Raw genomic sequence first — 16199 nt, forward strand, 5'->3', positions numbered from 1 at the left:
GGATTCTGCTGTTATTGCTGCTGTTAATCACATCCAGGACTGAATCATGTTCATTCTAACAGTTGGGGTTTATTTCTGATGTCAGTTACCCCTCTTGGACTGAGCGTGTGCCCCACAGCATCTCTCATTCATGTGTGAATAGACCATCATGTCTGCAAACCTCATTTTCAATTTAAATCCACTCAGTAAATGTACTGAACAAAAGATGAACAATAAACAGATCACAGGCCAATCCTGCAGCTCTATATTGACAGGAGAAAGTCTGTTCTTTAGCTCGAGAATGAGGCTGTTTAAGCTCTGAATGTTTGTAAGCAGCAGCAGACTTGAGCTGTTTGATAGACAGGCTGTTCACAGCTGTTAACATGTCAGATATTGAAAGAATTACTCTTAAAGTAAACTCACCAATTTATAACCTCAGACTCCAGTCCCTGCTGTAATTAATACTCAGCATCCATTAGTGCTGATTTACAGTCAATCACTGAATAACCAGGTTAACCTTTGTTACTTGTTTTTGTGAAATACTCTCCCTATTAGTGCTCAACTGCTGGATAACTCTGATTACATTTCTCTGTGTTTATACATGTCTATAAAGTGTCTGTGTGCCCAGATTTAACTAAGTTGTGATTTGTAACCAATAAATGATGTTTCGGACATGACTTGTAGTCTGGTATCTTGGTGATTTGTCAAGAAAGATTTAATTCACTCACTCAGCAGCTTGAGAGGAACCAGACTGAGGTTTAATGAACATAAGAAATAGGAGCTGGAGGAGGCCATTTGGCCCTTCGAGCCTGTTCTGCCATTCACCAAGATCACGACTGATCTTCTACCTCAACTCCACCTTCCCGCACTATCCCCATATCCCTTAATTCACTCAGTCCCCAAAAATCTATCAATCTCTGTCTTAAATATACTCAACGACTGAGCATCCACAGCTCCCTGGGGTAGACAATTCCAAAGATTCACAACCCTTTCAGTGAAGAAATTTCTCCTCATTTCAGTCCTAAATGACCGACCCCTTATCCTGAGACTGTGACCCAGTGTTCTAGATTCCCCAGACAGGGGAAACATTTTCTCAGCATCTACCCTGACAAGTCCCTTAAGAATTTATTATGTTTCTGTCAGATCACCTCTCATTCTAAACTCCAGAGAATATAGGCTTAGTCTACTCAATCTCTCCTCATAGGAGGAGATGGATCACAGTGGGGGTGCTGTGGCAGAGTGGTTATGTTACTGAACTAGTAATCCAGAGGCCTGGACTAATGATGCAGAGACATGAATTCAAATCTCATCACGGCAGTTCAGGGATTTAAACTCAATTAATTAAATAAATCTGGGATAAGAAAAAAAACAAACTACCAAACTGTTCTTAAAAACCCAACTGGTTCACTAATTCTGATTATGGAAGGAAATCTGCCGTCCTTTTCCTCTGCCGTCCTTCCCCGTTCTGGCCTCCATGTGACTGTCGACCCACAGAAATGGGGTTGTCTTAACTGCCCTATGAAACGGCCTAGCAAACTTTTAAGTTATATTCAAGGAAGTGGCTCACCACCACCTTCTCAAAGGCAACTCGGAATGTGCAATAAATGCTGGCCTTTCCAGTGATGCCCACATTGTGTGAATAAATAGAGTATCACCTCATCCCAGGAACCAGATGAGAGAATTTCTGTTGAATTCCCTCCAGGGCAAGTATGTCCCTCCTTACGTAAGGAGACCAAAACTACACAGTACTCCAGGTGGGGCCTCACCAATGTCCTGTACAATTGTAGTTTGACTTCTTTACTCTTCTGCTCCAATCCCTTTGGAACAAAAGCCAACATCCGAATTGCTTGCTGTACCTGCATACTAACTTTGTGATTCATGTACAAGGACACCTGGTCCCTCTGAATACAAACATTTTTCAGTCTCTCACCGTTCATAATTTAAAAAACAATTTCTACCAAAGTGGATGATGTCACAATTCACCACATTGTATTCCATCTGCCATGTTCCTGCCCACTCACCCAGCCTGTCTACATCCCTCTGCAGCCACTTTACGTCCTCCTCTTTCCCACCTAATTTTGTACCATCAGCAAACCTGGACCCGTTACACACAATCCCCTCATCTAAGTCATTAATATAGATTGTAAATAGCTGAGGCCTAAGCACTGATCCTTGCGGTACCTCGCTAGTTACAGCCTGCCAACCTGAAAATATCCCATTCATTCCTACTCTGTTTTCTATCCATTCACCAATCCTCAATCCATGCTAATTCCTCAATCCCATGAGTCCTGATTTTGTGTAATAACCTCTGGTCTGGCACCTTATCAAATGCTTCTTGAAAACCTAAATACACGACTGGTTCCCCCTTATCCATCTTACTAGTTACATCCTCAAGACACACTGACAGATTGTTTAAACATGATTTCTCTTTGATGTCCACGTTGACTCTGCTTAATCATATTATGATTTTCTAAGGACACGATTACCACGTTGTAGACCCAGTAAAAATACATCTAGTAAAAACACATTAAAACTTAGTTAAAACAAAGGGGCCACAGCACACAACAATAAATAATGTGTTAAAGCATAGGGAGGATGAGTAGAAAGGGGCCACAGCACACAGATGGCCGAGGAATTGTAAACAGTATAGATAAGACATATTGATGGTACCAGACCCTGTCTTTGCAGATAAAGGGAGTCGTCATGGATACCAGATAAGATTTGACTCATAGTAGGTAATGGGAAACTGTGAAGTTTTGAACAGGTTCTCACTGAGCCAAATAAGGAATTATCATTATGTCCGTACACCAGACCCCTATGAGTAAGTAAGAGGGGTGGGTCTTGGAAACAAGATTTAACCCCTGACTGAAACTGAGGAAGGTACGAGAACCCCGGGGAAGAACACTGGAGGAGGTACCCTGAGCCAGGGGCTCAGAGAACAGAAGAGCAGCCGCAAGTCCGAGACTGATCACCTCGTGTCTTGGCATGTAGTATGATTAGATTAGAGATACAGCACTGAAACAGGCCCTTCGGCCCACCGAGTCTGTGCCGAACATCAACCACCCATTTATACTAATCCTACACTAATCCCATATTCCTACCAAACATCCCCACCTGTCCCTATATTTCCCTACCACCTACCTATACTAGTGACAATTTATAAAGACCAATTTACCTATCAACCTGCAAGTCTTTTGGCTTGTGGGAGGAAACCGGAGCACCCGGAGAAAACCCACGCAGACACAGGGAGAACTTGCAAACTCCACACAGGCAGTACCCGGAATCGAACCCGGGTCCCTGGAGCTGTGAGGCTGCGGTGCTAACCACTGCGCCACTGTGCCGCCCTATACTGTGCAAGTAGTGAGAGCTTGTACTTTGATGAGTTTTGATATTGTACAAGTTAGTGAGAGCTTATATTTGATGCTTTAGTGTGTGAATAAAATATCGATATACCTTTCACCAATCGGATTCCGCGGATTCTTTCAGAGTAAGTGCGTGTTCGGCACAACAACGTCCCTAATAATAGATTCTAGCATTTGCTGCCTACTGATAGGCTAACTGGTCTATAAATTCCGTATTCTCCCTCCTTTCTTGAATAGCAAGGTTATGTTTGCTACCTACCAATCCTTGAGAACTGTGCTCGAATCTGAGGAATTCAGGAAGAACAAAACCAATGCATCCACTATTGTTGCAGGTAACTCTTATAAAACCCTAGGATGTAGGTCGTGAGGCCCAGCGGATTTGAAAATACTTAGTCCATTAGTTTGTGATGAAAGGCCACACAGACATGCACTGTTAACTCTGTCTCTCTCCATATATGCTGCCAGACTTGGTGAGCATTTACTGTTTTTGTTTCAGTTCCACACTCACTGGTTTGCTCTCTCCTCCCCTGAAGGTGCTGACTCTGACTGGGTTCAGTTCTACACTCACTGGTTCCCCTCCCTCTCCTCTCCTGAAGGTGCTGACTCTGACTGGGTTCAGTTCTACACTCACTGGTTCCCCTCCCTCTCCTCTCCTGAAGGTGCTGACTCTGACTGGGGTCAGTTCTACACTCACTGGTTCCCCTCTCTCTCCTCTCCTGAAGGTGCTGACTCTGACTGGGTTCAGTTCTACACTCACTGGTTCCCCTCCCTCTCCTCCCCTGAGGGTGCTGACTCTGACTGGATTCAGTTCGACACTCACTGGTTCCCCTCCCTCTCCTCTCCTGAAGGTGCTGACTCTGACTGGGTTCAGTTCTACACTCACTGGTTCCCCTCCCTCTCCTCTCCTGAAGGTGCTGACTCTGGCTGGATTCAGTTCTACACTCACTGGTTCCCCTCTCTCTCCTCTCCTGAAGGTGCTGACTCTGACTGGATTCAGTTCTACACTCACTGGTTCCCCTCCCTCTCCTCTCCTGAAGGTGCTGACTCTGACTGGGTTCAGTTCTACACTCACTGGTTCCCCTCTCTCTCCTCTCCTGAAGGTGCTGACTCTGACTGGATTCAGTTCTACACTCACTGGTTCCCCTCCCTCTCCTCTCCTGAAGGTGCTGACTCTGATTGGGTTCAGTTCTACACTCACTGGTTCCCCTCCCTCTCCTGTCCTGAAGATGCTGACTCTGGCTGGATTCAGTTCTACACTCACTGGTTCCTCTCTGGCTCATTTCCCGGCGGAGCAGCAGGAGAAGGTAGCGACTCTTCGGTGGGTAAGTGAAGGCACCAGGAGCTGTGTTTTAAAAGTTGTACTTACTGTTTTCCTTGTGTTCAAGTTACTTTTGGCGCGGGAGGAACCGGAAGCTGGACGGCAGCAAGGACTCCTGGGTAGGTATTTTCTTTAAAGGTGCGGAGCAGAGTTAACCCGAGACACTACACATGTAGTGTCTCCCACCCATCCTCCTCCTCTAACCTAATAATAAGACCCTTTTTACCCTCCTCCTCTAACCAAAAAGGACTGAACAGGTAAGCTATTTCACTGTTTTTGTTAATATCTATATTTGTACTTAATTAAGGGGTAATTGAGTAAAAGAAATGACAGCCAGGGGAGTGCAGTGCTCCTCCTGCAGTATGTTCGAGGTGAGGGGAACCTCCGGTGACCCTGCCGACTTCACCTGCTGGAAGTGCATCCGTCTCCAGCTCCTATCAGACCGTGTTAGGGAACTGGAGCTGGAGCTGGATGAACTGAGGATCATTCGGGAAGCTGAGGGGGTGATAGATAGAAGCTACAGGGATGTCGTTACTCCACAAAACAAAGGCAGCTGGGTAACAGTTAGAGGTGGGAAGAGGTCAGTGCAGGGATCTCCTGTGGTCGTTCCCCTCAACAACAAGTATACAGTTTTAGATACTGTTGGGGGGGACGGCCTATCGGGGGCAGGCTGCAGTGAACGGGCCTCTGGCACGGGGTCCTGCACTGTGGCTCAGAAGGGAAGGAGGGAGAACGGGAGAGCACTAGTCATCGGGGACTCGATGGTGAGGAGTACCGACAGGCGGTTCTGTGGGCGCAAGCGAGACGCACGGATGGTTTGTTGCCTCCCTGGTGCCAGGACCCGTGATGTTTGTGATCGCGTCTTCAGGATCCTTAAAGGGGAGGGGGAGCAGCCAGAGGTCGTGGTGCACATTGGCACCAACGACGTAGGAAGGAAGGGTGGCACAGATGTTAGAAGTGAGTTTAGGGAGTTAGGCTGGAAGCTGAAAGCTCGGACGGACAGAGTTGTTATCTCTGGTTTGTTGCCGGCGCCACGTGATAGTGAGGCTAGGAATAGGGAGAGAGCACAGCTGAACACGTGGCTGCAGGAATGGTGTAGGAGGGAGGGCTTCCAGTTCTTGGATAATTGGACTGCATTCTGGGGAAGATGGGACCTGTTCAAACAGGACGGGCTGCATCTGAACCAGAGGGGCACCAATATCCTGGGAGGGAGGTTTGCTAGTACTGTTCGGGAGGGTTTAAACTAGTTTGGGAGGGGGATGGGAACCGGACTTGTAGTCCAGGGACCAGTGGGTCCACTCAGAAAGACAAAGAGTGTAGTGAGGTATTGGGGAAGGTAGCACTGTCACAGAGGACAGATGGGCACGGAGAAGGGTTAAAGTGCGTATACTTCAACGCAAGAAGCATCAGGAATAAGGTGAGTGAATTGAAGGCGTGGATGGGCACTTGGGACTACGATGTTGTGGCCATCACTGAAACGTGGATAGGTGAGGGGGAGGAATGGTTCTTGGAGGTACCTGGTTATAGATGTTTTCATAAGATTAGGAATGGTGGTAAAAGAGGTGGGGGGGTGGCATTGTTAGTTAGAAATAGTGTAACAACTGCTGAAAGAATTTTCGAGGAGGATCTGCCGACTGAGGCACTGTGGGTTGAGGTCAGGAACAGGAAAGGAGCAGTCACCTTGATGGGAGTTTTCTATCGGCCCCCCAATAGCAGCAGGGAGGTGGAAGAGCAGATTGGGAAACAGATTTTGGAAAGGAGCAGAAGTCACAGGGTAGTAATTATGGGGGATTTCAACTTCCCAAATATTGATTGGCAACTCTTTAGATCGAATAGTTTGGATGGGGTAGTGTTTGTGCAGTATGTCCAGGAAGCTTTTCTGACTCAGTATGTAGACTGCCCGACCAGAGGGGAGGCAATATTGGATTTGGTACTAGGTAATGAACCAGGGCAAGTGATAGAGCTGTTGGTGGGCAAGCACTTTGGAGATAGTGATCACAATTCTGTAGCATTCACTGTGGTAATGGAGAGGGATAGGTATGTGCAACAGGGCAAGGTTTACAATTGGGGGAAGGGTAGATATGATGCTGTCAGGCAGGAACTGAGGAGCATAAGTTGGGAGCATATGCTGGCAGGGAAGGGCACGGTCGAAATGTGGAACTTTTTCAAGGAGCAGATAGTAGGGGCCATTGATAAGCATGTCCCTGTCAGACAGGGAAGGGATGGTCATGTGAGGGAACCGTGGTTGACAAGAGAGGTTGAGAGTCTTGTTAGGAAGAAGAAGGATGCGTATATAAGGTTGAGGAAAAAGGGCACAGGCATAGCTCTGGAGGGATACAAGATGGCCAGGAAGGATCTGAAGAAAGGGATTAGGAGAGCTAAGAGAGGGCATGAAAAGTGCTTGGCGGGTAGGATAAAAGAAAACCCCAAGGCCTTTTACGCGTATGTCAGAAATATGAGGATGACTAGGGGGACCGTAGGTCCGGTCAAGGACAATAGCGGGAGACTGTGTGTTGAGCCGGAAGAGATAAGTGAGGTTTTGAATGAGTACTTCTCTTCGGTATTTACGAATGAGAAGGGGTGTATTACGGTGTGAAACAGACTGGTAAGCTCGAGGAAGTGCTCGTTAGGAGGGAAGATGTGTTGGGGTTTTTGAATAACTTGAAGATAGACAAGTCTCCCGGGCCTGACGGGGTATATCCAAGGATGTTATGGGAAGCAAGGGATGAAATTGCAGAGCCGCTGGCAATGATCTTTTCATCTTCTCTGTTGACGGGGGTGGTACCAGGTGATTGGAGGGTGGCAAATGTTGTGCCCCTGTTCAAGAAAGGGAATAGGAACAACCCTGGGAATTACAGGCCAGTTAGTCTTACTTCGGTGGTAGGCAAGTTGATGGAAAAGGTGCTGAGGGATAGGATTTCTGAGCATCTGGAAAGACACTGCTTGATTCGGGACAGTCAGCACGGTTTTGTGAGGGGTAGGTCTTGCCTCACAAGCCTGATTGAATTCTTTGAGCAGGTGACCAAGCAAGTGGATGAGGGTAAACCAGTGGATGTGGTGTACATGGATTTTAGTAAGGCATTTGATAAGGTCCCCCATGGTAGACTTATGGAGAAAGTCAGGAGGCATGGGATAGTGGGGAATGTGGCCAGTTGGATTAAGAATTGGCTAACTGATAGAAGGCAGAGAGTGGTCTTAGATGGTAAATACTCAGCCTGGAGCCCAGTTACCAGTGGCGTGCCACAGGGATCAGTTCTGGGTCCTCTCCTGTTTGTGATTTTTATTAACGACTTGGATGAGGAAGTCGAAGGGTGGGTCAGTAAATTTGCAGATGATACAAAGGTTGGTGGAGTTGTGGATACCGAGGAGGGCTATTGTCGTCTGCAAAGGGACTTGGATAGGTTGCAGTGCTGGGCTGAAAAGTGGCAGATGGAGTTTAACCCTGAAAAGTGTGAGGTCGTCCATTTTGGAAGGACAAACACGAATGCAAAATACTGGGTTAACGGTAGGGTTCTTGGGCATGTGGAGGAGCAGAGAGACCTTGGGGTCTATGTGCATAGATCGTTGAAAGTTGCAACTCAAGTGGATAGGGCTGTGAAGAAGGCATATGGGGTGTTAGCGTTCATTAGCAGAGGGATTGAATTTAAGAGCCGTGAGGTGATGATGCAGCTGTACAGGACCTTGGTAAGGCCTCATTTGGAGTACTGTGTGCAGTTCTGGTCGCCTCATTTTAGGAAGGATGTGGAAGCCTTGGAGAGGGTGCAGAGGAGATTTACCAGGATGTTGCCTGGAATGGAGAATAAGTCTTACGAGGAAAGGCTGAACATTCTAGGCCTCTTCTCATTAGAACGGAGAAGGATGAGGGGTGACATGATAGAGGTTTATAAGATGATCAGGGGAATAGATAGGGTAGACAGTCAGAAACTTTTTCCCCGGGTGGAGCAAAGCGTTACAAGGGGTCATAAATTTAAGGTGAAGGGTGGGAGATATAAGGGGGATGTCAGGGGAAGGTTCTTTACCCAGAGAGTGGTCGGGGCATGGAATGCCTTGCCTGGGGAAGTTGTTGAGTCAGAAACTTTAGGGACTTTCAAACGGCTTTTAGATAGGTATATGGATAAAGGAGAATGATGGGGTATAGATTAAATTGTCCTCGACAGAGGACAAAGGATCGGCACAACATCGTGGGCCGAAGGGCCTGTTCTGTGCTGTATTTTCTATGTTCTATGTTCTATGTTCTCTCTCATCTCCTCCCCTGAAGGTGTTGACTCTGTCTGTGTGTACGTGCTCTCTCCCCCTCCTCCGGCTGAGCAGCAGCAGATTTTGACTTCCTATTCTCAAATTGCCATGGCAGAATTCGAACTCTCGGCCTCTGGATTAATGTAACAGAACCACTAGTTCTGCTCAATTGAGTGCTGCACGACAGAGTGCTTAACTCAGGAATTTGGTAAGTGTGGAAACGTCAAGGTTTGATCTCTTTCCAAAGACTCGTCAAGTTTGCACTGAGCATTTACCTTAACTTTCGTATTAAATTGTAGTTTCTTTCAGTCTTAGTGGTAAACAAGCTGCTTGCTTGTTTCAGCTGCTAATTCCTTTGTTAGCTAGTTAGAACTGGTTCCCTAGTCAGCAGGGCCTGACTCAGGTCGATGGAATTCTCGCCAGTATAAATACAGGAGGTTTTGTTAACGCACAAAGTAAGTAACACAAAGTTCTGCTCGAATGAGTGCTGAACTTGGGAATTTACTAAGTGTGGGAATTTGGTGCAGTGAGGGAGGAGGTCTTGTTCTGGTCTCTTACAGAACAAACAGTGATCCAAGAGCGGGAGCTGGAGACAGTGAGAGCTGCTAATTTGCTAAGTGTGGGAATTTGGTTAACGGAAAATCATGTTTAACTAACTTGCTGGAGTTTTTTGAGGAGGTAACAGAGAGGGTTGATGAAGGCAATGCAGTTGATGTGGTGTACATGGTCTTTCAAAAGGCGTTTGATACAGTGCCACACAACAGACCTGTGAGCGAATTTGTTGCTCATGGAATAAAAGATACAGTAGCAACATGGATATGAAATTGGCTGAGTGACAGGAAACAAAGAGTAATGGTTAATGGATGTTTTTCAGGCTGGAGGAAGGTTTGTCGTGGAGTTCCCCAGGGGTCAGTGTTGGGACCTTTGCTTTTCCTGATATATATTAATGGTCTAGACCTTGGTGTACAGGACACGATTTAAAAGTTTGCAGATGATATGAAACTTGGAAGCATTGTGAACTGTGAGGAGGCTAGTGCAGAATTCAAAAAGGACATAGACAAGTTGGTGGAATGGGCCGACAGGTAGCAGATGAAGCTCAATGCAGAGAAATGTGAAGTGATTCATTTCGGTAGAACATGGAGAGACTATATAGAATAACGGGTACAATTCTAAATGGGGTGCAGGAGCAGAGAGACCTGGGTGTATAGGTGTATAAATCATTAAAAGAGGCAGGACAGGTTGAGAGAGCAGTTAATAAAGCATACAGTATCCTGCGCTTTATTAATAGAGGCACAGAGTACAGAGCAAGGAGGTTATGTTGAACTTGTATAAGACACTAGTTCGGCCTCAGCTGGAGTATTACATCCAGTTCTGGGCGCCGCACTTGAGGAAAGAAATGAGGGCATTGGAGAGAGTACAGAAAGGATTCACGAGAATGGTTCCAGGGATGAGAAATTTCAGTTATGAAGATAGATTGGAGAAGTTAGGACTGTTTTCCTTGGAGAAGAGAAGGCTGAGAGGTGATTTGATCGAGGTATTCAAAATCTTGAGGGGTCTGGACAGAGTAGATAGAGAGAAACTGTTCCCACTGGTGAAAAGATCGAGAACGAGAGGGCACAGATTTAAAGTATTTGGTAAGAGAAGCAAAAGTGACATGAGGGAAAACTTTTTCACGCAGCGAGTGGTTAAGGTCTGGAATGCACTGCCTGAGAACGTGGTGGAAGCAGGTTCAATTGAAGCATTCAAAAGGGAATTAGACTGTTACATGAAAAGGAAGAATATACAGGGTTATGGGGAGAAGGCAGGGGAATGGGACTGAGGGAGTTGCTCTTTCAGAGAGCCGGTGCGGACACGATGGGCCGAATGGTGTCCTTCTGCACTGTAACGATTCTGTGACACTCTGGCCCACTCTGTCTGTTGTAATATATACCATTTCTGGTGATGGGCTCTCACTGACCACTCTCCATTTCTCCTTCTTCTGCAGATGCTCCCTGATCATCATCATTTCATATAATCATGCACTCAGAAGGAGGCCATTCAGTCCATCATGTCTGTGCTGGCTCTCTGAAAGAACTAACCACTTAGTCCCACTCCCCTACACTTTCCCCATAGCTTTGGAAAATTTCTCTTCTGAATTATTAACCAATTCCTTTATGAAAGTTATTATTGAATCTGTTTCCTCCACCCTTTCAGACAGTGCATTCCAGATCAGAACAACTCACTGTCTAAAAACATTTCTCCTCACCTCCTCCCACTAGCTTTATTGGTCAATTATTTTAAATCTCTGTCCTCTGGTTACTGACCCTCCTGCCAGTGGAAACAGTGTCTCCCTCTCTAGTCAATGAAAATCCCTCATCATTTTGAACATGTCTATTAAATCTCCCCTTAACCTTCTCTGCTCTGAGGAGAACAATCCCAGCTTCTCCAGAGAACTGAAACCCCTCATCCCTGATATAATTCTAGTAAATCTCCTCTGCACCCTCTCCAAGGCCTTGATTCTTTTCTAAAGTCTGGTGCCCGGAACTGGACACAATAACTTAGCTGAGATCTAACTAGTTTAAAGGTTTAGAACAACCTTTTTGCCTCTGTACCCAGACTTCTATTTATAAAGTCAAGGATCTGGTCTGCTTATTAAACAGCTTTATTGATTTGTCCTGCCACCTTCAATGATTTGTGTTCATGCACCCCCAGGTGATCCTACACTGTTTAAAATTGTACTATTTTGTTAATATTGAGTGTAATAAGACTATAAATGGGGAAGAGGAGGAAAAGGATCGAGGGGAGAGGAAGAGCTCACACAATGCGGGTGGACAGTCACACTCACCAGACACGGCTATGAACTCCCCGTAAATCCAACCCTCTGATTTCTGTGTTGTAACCATCTTTCCATCCATTCTGCTGCCTGGTCCTTCACTCCACACAGCCTGATCTTGGTTACCTTGCAGATTGTACAGACTGTTATGGATAGCGAGCTGGTGACAAAACAGAAAACAGAGAGTAGGGGTTAAGAGTAGCTACTCAGACTGGCGGAAGGTGGGAAGTGGTGTTCCACAGGGATTGGTGCTGGGATCACTGTTATTCACCATTTACACAAACGATTTAGACTCGGGAATCGGAAATACAATTTCAAAATTTTTGGATGACACCAAATTGGGAGATATAGTTACTCCTGAGGAAAACCGTGACAACATACACATAGATATCAGTAAACTTGCAGAATGGGATTGTAATTGGTAAATGAATGTCAATGTAGATAAATGTGCTGTGATGTATTTTGGTAGGAAGAATAAGGAGGCCACAAACTACTTGGAAAATAAGAGTCTAAATGGGGCAGAGGAGCAAAGGGATCGAGGTCACAGATACACAGACCAGAATGTTGTTACCAGTGTCAATGAGACACTCTGTTTCCTCAGGTGTTCACTGGTCGCAGAAAGGATCAAGCAAGCTCCCTCTCGAGGGCCACAGAAGAGAGGCCAGCAGCCAGAGTAACACCCCACTCCCAATATGGTCCCTGCACATCCTGGACCTACACAATGCTGTGTTAACTAGACCCAAGAGCAGGTCCAAGAGAAGATCATTCAACTTACCCACCGCCCCTACCCCCACACCCCCTCCACTCCGAGAGGTCAAAGATTAGGAGAATGAGGCTAAACTGTAACTAAAACGTTGAGGAGCAGCCCCTACAGGTAACTATACAAGGACTGTAACCTCTCACACTGAATATCTGACATGGACCATGGACTCCTCTAGGCTGCAAACATCACATGCAGCCTGAGAGTGGGTAAAGCTGCTTAAAACTCTATTGTCCAGGAGGCTCCAACTCTAGGGCACTAGGAGAGGGTCGGGAACAGAGATCCTGAAGCCACGCCCACTCTGCTGCCAGACCCTGCCCCGTCCAAGATGGCGGCCAGTGCCCTCGCTGCCTGTCACCGCGGGGTAAACACGGGGCCTCAGCCTCACCAATGCCCTGTATAATTGCAGCAAGACAGCCCTGCTCCTGAACTCGAATCCTCTCGCTATGAAGGCCAACATACCATTTGCCTTTTTTACCGCCAGTTGCACCTGCATGCTTACCTTCAGCGACTGGTGTACGAGAACACCCAGGTCTCGCTGCATATTCCCCTCCCAGTTTATAGCCATTCAGATAATAATCTGCCTTCCTGTTTTGCTACCAAAGTGGATAACCTCACATTTATCCACATTATGCTGCATCTGCCATGCATTAGCCCACTCACTCAACTTGTGCAAATCACCCTGAAGCCTCTCTGCATCCTCCTCACAACTCACCCTCCCACCCAGTTTTGTGTCATCTGCAAATTTGGAGATACTACATTTAGTTCCCTCATCTATATCATTAATATATATTGTGAATAGCTGGGGTCCTAGCACCGATCCCTGCGGTACCCCACTAGTCACTGCCTGCCATTCGGAAAAAGACCCATTTATCCCTACTCTTTGCTTCCTGTCTGCCAACCAATTTTCTATCCATCGCAATACACTACCCCCAATCCCATGCGCTTTAATTTGACACGCTAATCTCTTATGTGGGACTTTGTCAAAAGCCTTCTGAAAGTCCAAATAAACCACATCCAGTGGCTCCCCCTCATCAACTTTACTAGTTACATCCTCGAAGAATTCTAGTAGATTTGTCAAGCATGATTTCCCTTTCGTAAATCCATGCTGACTCTGCCTGATTCTACCACTGTTCTCCAAGTACTCTGCTATAAAATCTTTGATAAAGGACTCTAGAATTTTCCCCACTACCGACGTCAGGCTGACTGGTCTATAATTCCCTTTTTAAATAGTGGGGTTACATTAGCTACCCTCCAATCTGTAGGAACTGTTCCAGAGTCTATAGAATCTTGGAAGATGACCACCAATGCATCCACTATTTCTGGGGCCACTTCCTTAAGTACTCTGGGATGCATACCATCGGGCCCTGGGGATTTATTGGCCTTCAATCCCATCAATTTCCCCAAAACCATTTCTCTACTAATACTGATTTCTTTCAGTTCCTCTCTCTCCATAGGTCCTGTGTTCCCCAGCATTTCTGGTATGATATTTGTGTCCTCCTTTGTGAAGACAGAACCAAAGTATGCATTTAGTTGGTCAGCCATTTCTTTATTCCCATAATAAATTCCCCTGTTTCTGACTGTAAGGGACCTCGTTTGTCTTCACCAATCTTTTTCTCTTCACATACCGATAGAAACTTTTACAGTCAGTTTTTATGTTCCCCGCAAGCTTACTCTCGTACTCTATTTTCCCCTTCTTAATCAATCCCTTGGTCCTCCTTTGCTGAATTCTGAACTGCTCCCAATCCTCAGGTCTGTTGTTTTTCCTGGCAAATTTATATGCCTCTTCCTTGGATCTATTGCTATCTCTAATTTCCCTTGTAAGCCATGGTTTGGCTACCTTTCCCGTTTTACTTTAGCGCCAGACAGGAATAAACAATTGTTGCAGTTCATCCATGCGCTCTTTAAATGTTTGCCATTGCCTATCCACCATTCTCCCTTTAAGTAATGTTTCCCAATTCGTCATGGCCAACCCGTGCCTCATACCTTCGTAGATTCCTTCACTAAGATTCATAACTCTTGCCTCAGAATCAACTAGGTCACTCTCCACCTTGATGAAGAATTCTATCATATTATGGCTGCTCATCCCCAAGGGGTCTCGCACCACTAGATTGTCAATTATTCCTCTCTCATTACATTGGCAGGTGAAGCTTGGACAAGAGGGCATAGCCTCAAGATTAGAGGGAGCAGATTTAGGACTGAATTAAGAAGGAACTTCTTCACCCAGAGGGTTGTTAATCTATGGAATTCCTTGCCCAGTGAAGTAGTTGACGCTTCTTCAGTAAACGTTTTTAAAGCTAAGGTAGATATCTTTTTGAACAATAAAGGAATTAAGGGATACGGTGAGAGCGCGGGTAAGTGGATCTGAGTCCACGAAAAGATCAGCCATGATCTTATTGAATGACCTACTCCTGCTCCTAGTTCTTATGATCTTATTACACAATACCCAGTCTAGGATGGCCTGTTCTCTAGTTGTTTCCTCAACATATTGGTCCAAAAAACCATCCCGTATACACTCCAAGAATTCCTCCTCTACGGTATTGTGACTAATTTTATTTGCCCAATCTATATGCAGATTAAAGTCACCCATAATTACAGATGTTCCTTTATCGCATGCATCTCTAATTTCCTGTTGAATGCCATTCCCAACATCACCATTACAGTTTGGGGGTCTATATACAACCCTCACTAATGTTTTTTGCCCCTTAGTGTTTCTTAGCTCTCCCATACAGATTCCACACCGTCAGAGCTAATAGCTTTCCTCACTATTGCATTAATTTCCTCTTTAACCAGCAATGCAACTCCACCGCCTTTTACTTTTTGTCTGTCCTTCCTAAATACTGAATATTGAATTCAAACAGCAGAGGCAACATGTGATAGACAGGGCTAAGCAATCCCACAGCCAACGGATCAGATCTAAGCTCTGCAGCCCTGCCATATCCATCATGAATGGTGAACAATTAAACAACTAACAGGAGGAGGAGGCTCCACAAATATCTCCATCCTCAATATTGGGGGGGAACCCAGCACATCAGTGCGAAAGACAACGCTGAAGAATTTGCATCCATCTTCAGCCAGAAGTGCTGAGTGGATGATCCATCTTGGCCTCCTCTTGAGATCCCCAGTATCACAGATGCCAGTCTTTAGCCAATCTGATTCACTCTACACAATATCAAAAAACAACTGAAGGCACTGGTACTGCAAAGGCTATGGGGCCCTGAAAACATTCTGGCAATACTACTGAAGACCTGTGCTCCAGAACTATCCGTGCCCCCAGCCAAGCTGTTGCAGTACAGCTACAATACTGGCATCTACTTGGCAATGTGGAAAATTGCCCAGTTATCCATGTGCACAAAAAGCAGGACAAATCCAACCCAGCCAATTACCGCCCTATCAGTCTACTCTCAATCATCAGCAAAGTGGAAGGGGTCGTCAACAGTGCCATCAAGCGGTACTTGCTCAGCAAGAACCTGCTCACTGACGCTCTGTTTGGGTTCCGCTCGAGCCACTCAGCTCCTGACCTCATTACAGCCTTGGTCCAAACAAGGACAAAAGAGCTGAACTCCAGAGGTGAAGTGAGAGTGACTGCCCCTGACATCAAGGCAGCATTTGACCCAGTTTGGCGTCAAGGAGCCCTAGAAAAACTGGAGTCAATAGGAATCACGGGGAAAACTCTCTGCTGGTTGGAGTCAGACCAAGCGCAAGGTTGTGGTTGTTGGAGGTCAATCATCT

General features: G+C 45.9%; 2 protein-coding genes across 4 annotated transcripts in view; one reads left to right on the forward strand and one right to left on the reverse strand.

The window, feature by feature from the left end:
* Positions 1–16199, reverse strand: part of LOC137349137 (zinc finger protein 229-like) — a 99329-nt gene that overhangs the window by 34033 nt on the left and 49097 nt on the right. For 2 of the 3 annotated variants that reach the window (XM_068014517.1, XM_068014516.1), the window contains exon 2: positions 11720–11867. The exons of the other annotated variant lie outside the window; for it this stretch is intronic. The gene's annotated coding sequence lies outside the window, so the exon portion shown is untranslated. The remainder of the gene's footprint in view (positions 1–11719; positions 11868–16199) is intronic. 3 annotated transcript variants of the gene reach the window in all.
* Positions 1–16199, forward strand: part of LOC137349164 (zinc finger protein 208-like) — a 92662-nt gene that overhangs the window by 11453 nt on the left and 65010 nt on the right. The window lies entirely within an intron of this gene.

The sequence above is a fragment of the Heterodontus francisci genome, chromosome 34 (genome assembly GCF_036365525.1).
Source record: "Heterodontus francisci isolate sHetFra1 chromosome 34, sHetFra1.hap1, whole genome shotgun sequence".
NCBI classification, from domain to species: domain Eukaryota; kingdom Metazoa; phylum Chordata; class Chondrichthyes; order Heterodontiformes; family Heterodontidae; genus Heterodontus; species Heterodontus francisci.